Below are 13,510 nucleotides of genomic sequence, written 5' to 3'. Positions count from 1 at the left end.
TTCACACATCAATCACGTCTCAGTACGCAGGCATTTGATTGACCCATGTCCAACACTCTACACAGCCATCCCAAGCCTTCTGCACATACTCTACCCTAGACATGCTCCTGGGACCATTTCATGCTTCAGAAGGTCAACCCAGTTGACTTATTACTTAATAGGAATGTAAGAGAGGCAGGAATCTGCCAGGACCTAGAGCCTACATTACAAAGGCCTTCTCTAGAGGCCTTGAACATAGTTTGTCTGCTTGACTGGCCAGGAGAAATTAGGCAGTCCCATCAGCTCAGTCTTCCGTGAATGAGGGAGGTTTTTCCATCTCAAACTTCAGCTCTAGCAGCTTCAGTGAAGAAAAGTGCCAAAGAAAATAGATCTCATTAGGACTTGATGCAGAAGACTGAGAATAAGTGGCAAGGTCTACAGTGAAAAGGCAGGAGACCGCAGAAGTTGGAGCTCTGGGCTGATTCCTGCGCCAAGTTGGAGTGGGCCCCAGGGTTACTTGGATATCAGCAATCTCAGATATTTAAGATAGAATGCCCTGTTCACTCAAGCACTGTAAATCTTCACATGTGATGTGCTGAAGCCGACTGACATCAGCTTGAGAAAATTGATGGAATACTATACAACCACAAAAAAGAATGATTTTGAGATCCTGAAGGAAGCACTAAACATGGAAAGGAACAACAGGTACCAGCCATTGCAAAAACATGTCAACATGTAAAGTCCATCGATGCTAGGAAGGAACTGCATCAACTAGCGAGCAAAATAACCAGCTAAGATCATAATGACAGGATCAAGTTCACACATAACAATATTAACCTTAAATCTAAATGGACTAAATGGTCCAATTAAAAGACACAGACTGACAAAGTGGATAAAGAGTCAAGACCCATCAGTTTGATGTATTCAGGAGACCCATCTCACATGCAGAGACACACGTAGACTCAAAATAAAGGGATGGAGGAAGATCTACCAAGCAAATGGAAAAAAAAAAAAGCAGGGGTTACAATTCTAGTCTCTGATAAAACAGATTTTAAACCATCAAAGATCAAAAGAGACAAAGAAGGCTATTACATAATGGTACGGGGATCAATGCAACAAGAAGAGCTAACTATCCTAAATATACATGCACCCAATACAGGAGCACCTGGATTCATAAAGTGAGTTCTTAGAGACCTACAAAGAGACTTAAGACTCCCACACAATCATAGTGGGAGACTTTAACACCCCACTGTCAACATTAGACAGATCAACAAGACAGAAATTAACAAGGATATTCAGGAATTGAACTCGGCTCTGGACCAAGTGGACCTAATAGACATCTACAGAACTCTCCAGCCCAAATCAACAGAATATACATTCTTCTCAGCACCTCATTCCACTTATTCTAAAATCGATCACATAATTGGAAATAAAACACTCCGTAGCAATTGCAAAAGAACGGAAATCATAACAGTCTGTCAGACAGTGCAATCAAATTAGAACTCAGGATTAAGAAATTCAAAACAGCAAAACTACATAGAAACTGAACAACCTGCTCCTGCATGTCTGCTGGATAAATAACGAAATTAAGGCAGAAGTAAAGATGTTATTTGAAATCAATGAGAACAAAGGCACAATGTACCAGAATCTCTGGGACACATTTAAAGCAGTGTGTAGAGGGAAATTTATAGCACTAAATGCCCACAAGAGAAAGCAGGAAAGATCTAAAATTGATGTCTAACATCAAAATTAAAAGAACTAGAGAACCAAGAGCAAACACATTCAAAAGCTAGCAGAAGGCAAGAAATAACTAAGATCAGAGCAGAACTGAAGGAGATAGAGACAAAAAAACTCTTCAAAATATCAATGAATCCAGGAACTGATATTTTGAAAACAGCAACAAAATAGATAGACTGCTAGCCTTCAAAATAATGAAGAAGAAAAGAGAGAAGAATCAAATAGACACAACAAAAAAATGACAAAGGGGATATCACCACTGATCCCACAGAAATACAAACTACCATCAGAGAATACTATAAACACCTCTATGCAAATAAACCAGGAAATCTAGAAGAAATGAATACATTCCTGGACACATACACCCTCCCAAGACTAAACCAGGAGGAAGTCAAATCCCTGAATAGACCAATAAGAAGTTCTGAAACTGAGCCAGTAATTAATAGCTTACCAACCAAAAAAATCCAGGACCAGACGAATTCATAGGCGAATTCTACCAGAGGTACAAAGAGGTGCTGTACCATTCCTTCTGAAACTATTGCAAACAATAGAAAAAGAGGGAATCCTCCGTAACTCATTTAATGAAGTCAGTATCATCCTGATACCAAAACCTGGCAGAGACACACCAAAAACAGAAAATTTTAGGCCAATATACCTGATGAACATTGATGCAAAAATCCTCAATAAAATACTGGCAAGCTGAATCCAGCAGCACATCAAAAAGCTTATCCACCACAATAAAGTTGGCTTCATTCCTGGGATCCAAGGGTGGTTCAACATATGCAAATCAATAAACGTAATCCATCACATAAACAGAACCAATTACAAAAGCCACATGATTATCCCAATAGATGCAGAAAAGGCCTTTGACAAAATTTAACAGCCCTTCATGCTAAAAACGCTCAATAAACTAGGTTTTGATGGAAGGTATCTCAAAATAATAACAGCTATTTATGACAAACTCACAGCCAATATCATATGAATGGGCAAAAACTGGAAAAATTCCCTTTCAAAACTGGCACAAGAAAAGGATGCCTCTCTCACCACTCCTATTCAGCATAGTGTTGGAAGTTCTGGCCAGGGCAATCAGGTAACAGAAAGAAATAAAGGGTATTCAAATAGGAAAAGAGGAACTCAAATTGTCCCTGTTTGCAGATGACATAATTGTATATTTAGAAAACCCCATTGTCTCAGCCCCAAATCTCCTTAAGCTGATAAACAACTTCAGCAAAGTCTCAGGATACAAAATCAATGTGCAAAAATCACAAGCATTCCTATATACCAGTTACAGACAGAGAGCCAAATCATGAGTGAACTCCCATTCACAATTGCTACAAATAGAATAAAATGCCTAGGAATACAACTTACAAGGGATGTGAAGGGCCTCTTCAAGGAGAACTACAAGCCACTGCTCAAGGAAATAAGAGAGGACACAAATAAATGGAAAAACATTCCATGCTCATGGATAGGAAGAATCATTATCATGAAAATGGCCATACTGTCTAAAGTAATTTATGGATTCAATGCTATCCCCATGAAGCGACATTGACTTTCTTCACAGAATTGGAAAAAACTACTTTAATTTTCATATGGATCCAAAAAGAGTCACATAGCCAAGACAATCATAAGCAAAAAGAACAAAGCTGGAGGCATCACACTACATGACTTCAAACTATACTACAAGGCTACAGTAACCAAAACAGCATGGTGCTGGTACCAAAACAGAGATATAGGCCAATGGAACAGAACAGAGACCTCAGAAATAACACCACACATCTACAACCATCTGATCTTTAACAAGCCTGACAAAAATAAGCAATGGGGAAAGGATTCTCTATTTCGTCAATGATGTTGGGAAAATTGGCTGGCCATATGCAGAAAACTGAAACTGGATCCCTTCCTTATACCTTATACAAAAATTAACTCAAGATGGATTAAAGACTTAAATGTTAGACCTAAAACCATAAAATCCCTAGAAGAAAACCTAGGCGATACCATTCAAGACATAGGCATGGATAAATGACTAAAACACCAAAAGCAATGGCAACAAAAGCCAAAATTGACAAATGGGATCTAATTAAACTAAAGAGCTTCTGTACAGCAAAAGAAACTATCATCAGAGTGAACAGGCAACCTACAGAATGGGAGAAAATTTTTGCAATCTATCCATCTGACAAAGGGCTAATATCCAGAATGTACAAAGAAGTTAAACAAATTTACAAGGAAAAAAACCATCAAAAAGTGGGTGAAGGATATGAACTGACACTTCTCAAAAGAAGACATTTATGTGGCCAAAAAACATATGAAAAAAGACCCCATCATTAGTGGTCAGTAGAGAAATGCAAATCAAAACCACAATGAGATACCATCTCACGCCAGTTAGAATGGTGGTCATTAAAAAGTCAGGAAACAACAGATGCTAGAGAAGATGTGGAGAAATAAAACACTTTTACACTGTTGGTGGGAATGTAAATTTGTTCAACCATGTGAAAGACAGTGTGGTGATTCCTCAAGGATCTAGAACCAGAAATACCATTTGACCCAGCAATCCCATTACTGGGTATATACCCAAAGGATTATAAATCATTCTATTATAAAGACACATGAGATCGGGCATGGTGGATCATGCCTGTAATCCCAGCACTTTGGAAGGCCGAGACAGGCAGATCCTGAGGTCAGGAGTTTGAGACCAGCCTGGCTGACATGGTGAAACCCTGTCTCTACTAAAAATACAAAAATTCTCCAGGCATGGTGGCATGTGCCTGTCATCCCAGCTACTTGGGAGGCTGAGACAGAAGAATTGCTTGAACCCGGGAGGTGGAGGTTGCAATGAGCTGAGTTCACGCCGCTGTACTGCAGCCTAGGTGACAGAGTGAGACTCTGTCTCAAAAAAAACCAAAAACCAAAAAACAAACAAACGAAAAAAAACCATGCACACATATGTTTATTGCAGCACTATTCACAATAGCAAAGACTGGGAACCAACCCACATGCCCATCAATGATAGACTGGATAAAGAAAATGTGGCACATATACACCATGGAATAGTATGCAACCACAAAAAAAGATGAGTTCATATCCTTTGCAGGGACATGGATGAAGGTGGAAAATATCATTCTCAGCAAAGTAACACAAGAACAGAAAACCAAATACCACATGTTGTCACTCATAAGTAGGAGTTGAACAGTGAGAACACATGGACACAGGGAGGGGATATTCACACACTGGGGCCTGTTGTGGGGTTGGGGGCCTAGGGGAGGGATAGCATTAGGAGAAATACCTAAGGTAGATGATGAGTTGATGGGTGCAGCAAACCACCATGGCACGCATACGTATACCTATGTAACAAAACTGCACATTCTGCACATGTACCCCAGAACTTAAAGTATAATTAAAAAAAGAAAAAAATTGGCCGGGCGCGGTGGCTCAAACCTGTAATCCCAGCACCTTGGGAGGCCGAGACGGGCGGATCACGAGGTCAGGAGATCGAGACCACCCTGGCTAACACGGTGAAACCCCGTCTCTACTAAAAAATACAGAAAACTACAGGTGGGCGCCTGTAGTCCCGGCTACTCGGGAGGCTGAGGCAGGAGAATGGCGTAAACCCGGGAGGCGGAGCTTGCAGTGAGCTGAGATCCGGCCACTGCACTCCAGCCTGGGCGACAGAGCGAAACTCCGTCTCAACAAAAAAAAAAAAAAAAAAAAAAAAAAAAAAAAAAAAAAAATTAAAATTAATTTTACAAAGGGCTTGGACAGGAGAGTAGGGCAGAAAAAAAGTGAATTTGCACTTTTTCTGGAGCTGGGACACCCATCTTCTCCTGCTCTTAGACATCGGAACTCCAGGCTATCTGGCCTTTGGACTCCAGAACTTGTGACAGTGGCCTCCACGTTCCTAGGCCTCCTGCCTTGGACTGAGAGCGATACCATCAACTGCTTTACTTTTCAGGCCTTTGGACTTGGACTGAGCTATGCCAAAGGCATCTCTGGTTCTACGGCTTGCAAATGGTATATTGTGGGATTTAGGCTGCATAATGGTGTGAGCCAATGACCATAATAAATCTCCTCTCATCTGTCTATCTACCTACCTATCTATATCTATCTACATGCTTTTCTCTCTCCTATCAGTTGTTTCTCTGAGAACCCTGACTAATACACTAAGTCATACTCCATTTTCAAGAATCGAGTGTTATGGTTTGTTTATGCATTAAGCACTTGGATGATAATTTAGTTGTTTAAGACTTTTAATGATTACAAATAAAGCCAGCGTCAACATTTGCATACAGGTTTTTGTGTAAATATACGTGTTCACTTCATTTGAGTAAACATGTAAGAAAGGGATTGTTGGGTCGTATGATGAGCGTATGTTTAACATTATAAGAAGCCACCAAACTATTTTCCAAGTGGTTGTGCCACTTTTCATTCCCTGTTAAGTATTGTTCTATATCCTTCCTAGCAGACGGTGTGGTAAAAATTTGTAAGGCTTTCTACCAGATGTATAGTGATATATCACTGTGGTACTTATTTGCATTTCCCTAGTGACTTCTGATGTTGCAGAGATTTTCATGTGGTACTTCATCAGTTGTGTACCTTTTATTGGTGCAGATATTTTAAAATATTTTGCCTATTTTTGAATTGGTTCATTTGTTTCCATATTACTGAGTTTATAAAAAAAGTAATTAAAACTTAATCATCATTTTTGGAACCCTAAAAATATTGAGCCTTGAAGGAATTATGACCATGTGGCCTAAGTTATGCAACATATAGCTGCAACTCCTACTTCTCCTATTATAGATTAACTCCTTTCTCATTGCTCTTGTTCTGTAAATTGATTAAGAAAGACTAAATGATGCCAGAGATGCGACCTCCTCCCCTCCTGATTGCTGACCTTTCTTCCTTTGTTATCTTCCACGTAACAGACCACATGGTGCAAAAGACCCCGTCATTGTTACATCCTCAATGTGGATTGTTAAATATGCCTTTCCCAAAATGAACACTGTTTCACTAATCATATTAGTTGAACTCTAGCTAATCATATTATAATATGATTAGTCAAACTTCAACTCATCATATTCATTGAAAGTTAGCACTATAAGTATGTGCTAGCCTTGTGAGGAAAATGTGGAAACCTAATTAAGCTTCCCAAGCCTTAGCTATAAACAACCCCTAACTTCCCCACTTTGGAGCACTGACTTCCATTCTTTCGAATATGTGTTCTCTGGTGACCGTTTTCAAACTTTGTACTAGAATAAACTCAATAATATTTTCTCAGTCTCTTCATTTTAGGTTATCAGGTTTTATGGTTTTTTAATATATTCTGCAAACGAACTTTACAGTTATGTTTTTACAAATATTTTCTTCCAGTGTGTGTTTTTCATTTTATTAACTGTGCCCTTTTAAAGAGTACAAGTTTTTTAATTTGGTAAAGTCTTACTCAGCAACTTTTAAAACTTTGGTCATCTATTTCAGTGTTCATTATTTGTCGTACATCTAAATTTCCATCTAGTATCATTACCCTTCAACCTAAATAACTTATTTTTGTAGTTTTTTGTAGTGTGTGTTTGCTGGCAACAAATTGTCCCTGATTTTGTTAATTAATCTGAAAATATCTTTATGTCGTAGGATATTTTGTTCAGTATAGAATTCTAAGTTGCCAGTCTTTTGTTTGTTTTTTAAAAATGTCTTTTTTTGTCTCTAGTTTTGGTGATGAGAAATCACCTTCATTATTCTCATTGTCTATATGTGTCCATGTCTTCTTTCTTTTTTTTGGTTTTCAGCAGTTTAATTATGATGTTTGCCGGTATGAGTTTTGTGTTTTGTTTGTCTTTTTTTGCGTTTATCCTTCTTGGGATTTGCTGGGATTGACTGATGTGCAAGTTGCTCTTTTTCATCAAATTTAGAAAAACTTTTGTTAATATTTAAATACTTTTTCTGCCTCATCCTTGGTCTGTTTTGTTCTAGGGCTCTAGTTACACATACCTTGATACTATCTTGAAGGTTATTTTGACTGTTTTAAGTCCTTTTTCTCCCAGTGCTTTACTTTGAATGATTTAAGTCGATCCAATTTTAAGCTCACTTGTTCTTTCTCCTTTATATAAAATCTGCTATTAATACCATCCAATCAATTTTTTTATACAAAATATTTTTTGTTCTAAAATTTTCACCTAGTTCTTTATTATGATTATCTTGATACTCCTTACTCTGCCACATATATCCGTATTTCTCTGTAGATTTTTAAACGTATTTTCATAGTTATTTTTAAATGTTTGTCTGCTAATTCCAGCATCTGGGTCATCTGTGGGTCTGTTTTGCATTGCCCTGCTGTGCCTACGAAGCTGACATCTCTAGGTTCTTCATTACCTTGGCTCATATATGTGTAGTTCAGAAGTCAGCAAGGCACTTTTGGTATTTGTATGTAAGTGTCAGTAATCATTTTGCATATTATACTATAACAAACTATATATTTTTAAATTAAGATTATCTTAATTTATGATAAAGATAAGATTCCGAGGGTTAAAATGATATTTTGGGTTGAGGTACCATTATCATTACATAATAAATCACATATACCACACATTTTAATAAGTAGTAAACGTAAACAAATAAAATTTTGTGGGAAAATCAACTTTGAATGAGATAGATGGGATTTTTTTTTTTTTTTTTTGACAGAGTCTCACTTTGTAGCCCAGGCTGGAGTGCAGTGGCATGATCTCAGCTCACCGCAATCCCTGCCTCCTGGGTTCAAGTGATTCTCTTGCCTCAGCCTCTCGAGTAGCTGGGAGCCGCCACGCCCAGCTGATTTTTGTATTTTTACTAGAGATGGGGTTTCACTATGTTGGCCTGGCTGATCTTGAACTCCTGACCTCAAGTTATCCGCCCCCTTCAGCCTCCCAAAGTGCTGGGATTACAGGTGTGAGCCCCTGGGCCTGGCCGGATAGGCTTTTTAAAGTTTAATTTACTGATGTGTTTGTTAAACGTTAGTTATTGCTAGAATGATCCAGTGTTCAGCATCAATTTTCTTCTTATTCTACTTTCATGGGTGTAAGCATATGGAATACTATTGCCTGTAAATAAATAGATAATAATAGAGGAAAATTTGTTAATATTAATGCCATTCTGTTCTTAGAATTCCTTCCTAGTTACATGCTAAAAAATCATAAACTGTTCTAACATTAAAAATGATTTTCAAGAATTGTTTACTTGCAGCTGGATTAGGGCCTCCTACATTTTTTTCTTTAGGAAAACAAGGAACTAGAGACAATTTTTTACCCAGTGAATAGAGTCATTTATTTTCTCAAGGCCAGAAACCAATATTTTGAATTGTCTCATTGTTCGGTGTCCTGGAGGACTTTATGTTCCAGGGCTAAGCACTCAATAAATGATAGCTATTCTCACTATTTTTTGGGCCCCAGAGACCCTCAAGGCACCGACTATACCCCTACTGTGACAGTTTCCTCTTAGTACCTTCAAAACATCCAACATTAATTCATAATTTCTTTGAGATTATTCAGATCTATGTAGATAATCTCTTACCTTCTTTATGAAATTGTCCTTAGTACTTCCAACCCTCAGAGACCTTTACAGAACTCTTCCAGCATGCCAGCTATTCTACATGATGTCCAGGGTTACCTACATACTTTTTAATACTGTTTTCTTTCTCTCTATTAATCATGTGGCCCAAATAAGATTACACCCTTTCTGAGAACAGCAGTTCTGATTTATAATTCTACAAACTACACACATACCTTGTTGCTGAATATTTAATCAAGTTTTAAATGACATATGTGCCATTTCACATTTTAATTCTTACAGTATATTTTAGCTTCTGATCAGCATAAGCTGGGCTCCTAACAAGAATTTGCCCATGCGCTTGATTGTGATTTGTGCTACCTTTCCAAGAAACTCAGTCTCAGGAATTACACAGTGCCTCAGTTTCAATCTCAAAACTAAAGAGAGAGATGGGAAAGAACATTTAACTCTTACATGGAGGAAATAATATTTATATAACTAAAACTGTAAGCAACTGCTTTGTATTCTTGATCATTAGTATACCGGAGTATTGTGAATTTACTTATAAATAAACAGAAGAATCTGATATGTAATAATAGGTAGATAAATTATCAAATTACTCGATTGATTTTATATTATTTTTAAATGATAGAGGGTTGATGAAAAATTATGGAATTCCTAGGGGAAATGATTAGCCAGCACTTCGTACTAACTTTCCTGTAATAATTTTAGATGTTTGAAGCAGTGTCAATTCTGGCAAATCCTGCTGAAGAAATGAATTTGGATTTCTTCACGAATCACTTCCTTGTTTATTTTTCATTCATTATGCATTTATTTACAATGTGTGGTTCATACAAAGATGAATATAATATACGGTCCTGCCTTGAATCTCTTCTTTGTTCCTGGCCAGTAGTGGGTTAACTGGAAAGTTATTCTCCTCGTGCCATCTCCATTTCCTCCACCCCTCCCCACAAACAGACAAATACACTGAGCCCCTAATTATTACATGGTATTCTCAAAGTCACCTGAAAGTTTAGGAATGTGGCTGACAGCAGAATTTCTCGATCTTTTTAAAACTTACTATCCTTTTGAGGATCTTAATAGACTTTTTTTTTCTTTCTTTCTTTCTTTCTTTCTTTCTTTCTTTCTTCCTTCCTTCCTTCTTCCTTCCTTCCTTCCTTCCTTCCTTCCTTCCTTCCTTTCTTTCTCCTTCCTTCCTTCCTTCCTTCCTTCCTTCCTTCCTTCCTTCCTTCCTTCCTTTTTTCTTTCTTTCTTTCTTGACGGAGTCTTGCTCTGTCACCAGGCTGGAGTGCAGTGGCACGATCTTGGCTCACTGCAACCTCTGCCTCCTGGGTTCAAGCGATTCTCCTGCCTCAGCCTCCCGAGTAGCTGGGACTACAGGCATGCACCACCACTCACAGCTAATTTTTGTATTTTTAGTAGAGATGGGGTTTTGCCATGTTGGCCAGGATGGTCTTGATCTCTTGACCTCAGGATCTGGCTGCTGCCTCGGCTTCCCAAAGTGGTGAGATTACAGGCGTGAGCCACTGTGCACAGCCAATCTTTTTTTTCTAGCAGTGCCCCACCCATGAAATTTTAATACCACAAACTTTCTGTATTTCTTTAAAAAAAATTTTTTGTTTCAGACAGAGTCGCACTTTGTTGCCCAGTGTAGTGGCACAATCATGGCTCACTGAGGCCTTGACCTCCCAGGCTCAAGCCATCCTTCCACCTCAGCCTTCCAAGTAGCTGGGACCACAGACATGGGCCAACACACCTGGCTAATTTTTTAATTTTTTTGTAGGGACAGGGTCTCCCTATTGTTGCGCAGGCTGGTCTGAAACTCCTGGCCTCAAGTGATCCTCCTGCCTCAGCCTCCCAAAGTGCTGGGATTACAGGTGAGAGCCCATGGTGCCTGACCCATACTCGATTTCTGTTTAGTTATGCTGGCCTTTCAGAGGGCCACAAACCTTTCTAATATGAGAGATTCTTTTTACTCCCTAAAAAACAATTATTGACCCCTTGGCAATGCTGCTTCTCTCATTAATCATGCATGGTCTTGAGTATAGGCACACATATTCTGTTGGATGTCTCGCTGGCCCTTGGTGTTGTCTCTTGACTGTAAATAAGGGTCATTGGGAGGATCCAGAAACTGCTAAGTGCTAGAAATGGATCTTTGTGCAAGATAGTCATTGTCCTTGTCTTTGAAGAAAATAAAACTATTTTTCCCCAAAATATGTTTGACGTATTTTGCAATGGCTGTTCGGAGAGCCAGCAAACACAGGTAACCCTGCAAAGCTGTTTTTGTTGGGGAGGGCTAGTTTTTCAGAGCTGGGCACATTACCCAAATCAAGCCAGTGATTACCAAGTGCATCTGCAGAGAATCTGCACTGAGGCACCAGGCCTTCCCTTGGCCGGCTCTAGGAAAGGTAAACTGAGAATCTGACGCTTTTAAACAGGTGGAAGAAACATTTGCCATCTTTTCTGTCTGAGAGCTGCTTGCTACCTGTGAGGCCTCATGTACATAACAAGACCACCTTTGCCAGCCAGGCCTCCTCTTCTCCATCACTATAAACTGTTTGGCTATAATCCAAGACCCCATTCTTTTTATAACCCTAAGAGGGTATATAAACTCCTAAACCCCATTTTTGTGGGGGGGTAGTAATCACTGTGATTCTCTCCCTTGTGCATACTAATGAATTTGTATGCCTTTTCTCCAATTAATCTACCTTTCATGAGTTGATTTTTCAGTAGAACCTTTAGAGGGCAAAGGGAACATTTTCCCTTGGCTCCTCCATCCTCATGCTTATGAAATTTTACAGTTTATTGAATTGCAAAAATAAATTAAAAATATGAGACTGGGCACGGTGGCTCTCTCATCTATAATCCCAGCACTTTGGGAGGCTGAGGCAGGTGGATCCCTTGAACCCAGGAGTTCAAGATGAGCAGCCTGAGCAACATGGTGAAACCTCAACTCTGTAAAATACAAAAAAAAAAAAAAAAAAAAAAAAATCACTGGGTATGGTGGCACATGCCTGTGGTCCCAGCTACTTGGGAGGCTGAGATGGAAGTATCTCTTAAGCCAGGTAGGTCAAGGCAGTAGTAAGCTGTGATCTCACCACGGCTCATCAGCCTGGGTGACAGAGAGAGAATTTGAAAATTTTGTTTCAAAAAGAAAATTTTACAAATATGGCTTCTGCATCTGAGGAAGATGTAATAAGTAGCAGAAAGTCACTACTCCTACTGCAACATAAGGAATTGCTCACTTTTCCTCCTGACATGGACAGACTGTTCCTGGGTATGGTAGTTTTATATCATTCTCAGGAGATATCCTGCAAGATCAAGCAACCAGCTTGTCCAGTTATATGAGGCACTTCTTTGTATTTGTGTTTCCTCCTTCCCTGCCTCACTTCCTTTTATCCCCTTATTCTTATTTCTCTAGGATTGCGTCTCTTCCCCAACCCCCACAAAAGGAACAGCACATACGCTTTTGATTCAAACATTGTTATTGTTCTCTAGGGAACCCAGGATGAGTCATTAGGGAATTAATTTATAAATCTGTCTCCATAGTTACGAGGGTTAGGAGTTTTATTTGGTAAAGTGGGAGCCAAGAAAATTTCATTTTCTAGATTTTTCACTTCCTGACTCTCAACTATTAGCAGAAATAGTACAAACCATTTGAGATTTGAATCCCCTTTCTAGCCTGTTTCTTTTAATAAGGCAGAGATTATTTAAATGGCATTGTTTTTGGCAAGTTATTACATCTATGTATTGCCTCATGAGGGAGGCCCTCTGTGTTTTTATATGAGTTGAAAAAGCATTTAACCCTAACATAGCTGTATTTAGAACAGTATTTTTTCACTGAATTTTTTGAATGCCTCAGAGGGCAGCTTTCATGTTGGATGATAATCAAAACAATCAGGTTTTCTCCAGGTCAGGTATAAATTCATCTGAAGCAGACAATCTTTCTAAGAACATTGATGGTAGCATTCTACAGGAGCAAGAGGGAGAGGTGTGAGGAAGGTCGGAATTAGCTGTTTAAGGAAGGCAGTGGTCTATTCTGTGTCAACAAAAAGAGGTCAAATTCTGTAAAGTATTTGAAGAGATTTATTATAAACCAAATATGAGTGACCATGGCCCATGACACAGCCCTCAGGAGACCCTGAGAACATCTGCCTAAGGTGGTCAGGGCACAGCTTGGTTTTATACATTTTAGGAAGACATGAGACATCAATCAAATACATTTAAGATATACATTGGTTCAGTCCAGAAAGGCGGGACAACTCGA

Source organism: Trachypithecus francoisi, unplaced genomic scaffold, assembly GCF_009764315.1.
Source record: "Trachypithecus francoisi isolate TF-2019V2 unplaced genomic scaffold, Tfra_2.0 Contig01440, whole genome shotgun sequence".
NCBI classification, from domain to species: Eukaryota; Metazoa; Chordata; class Mammalia; order Primates; family Cercopithecidae; genus Trachypithecus; species Trachypithecus francoisi.
Note: the sequence above shows the minus strand (reverse complement) of the source record.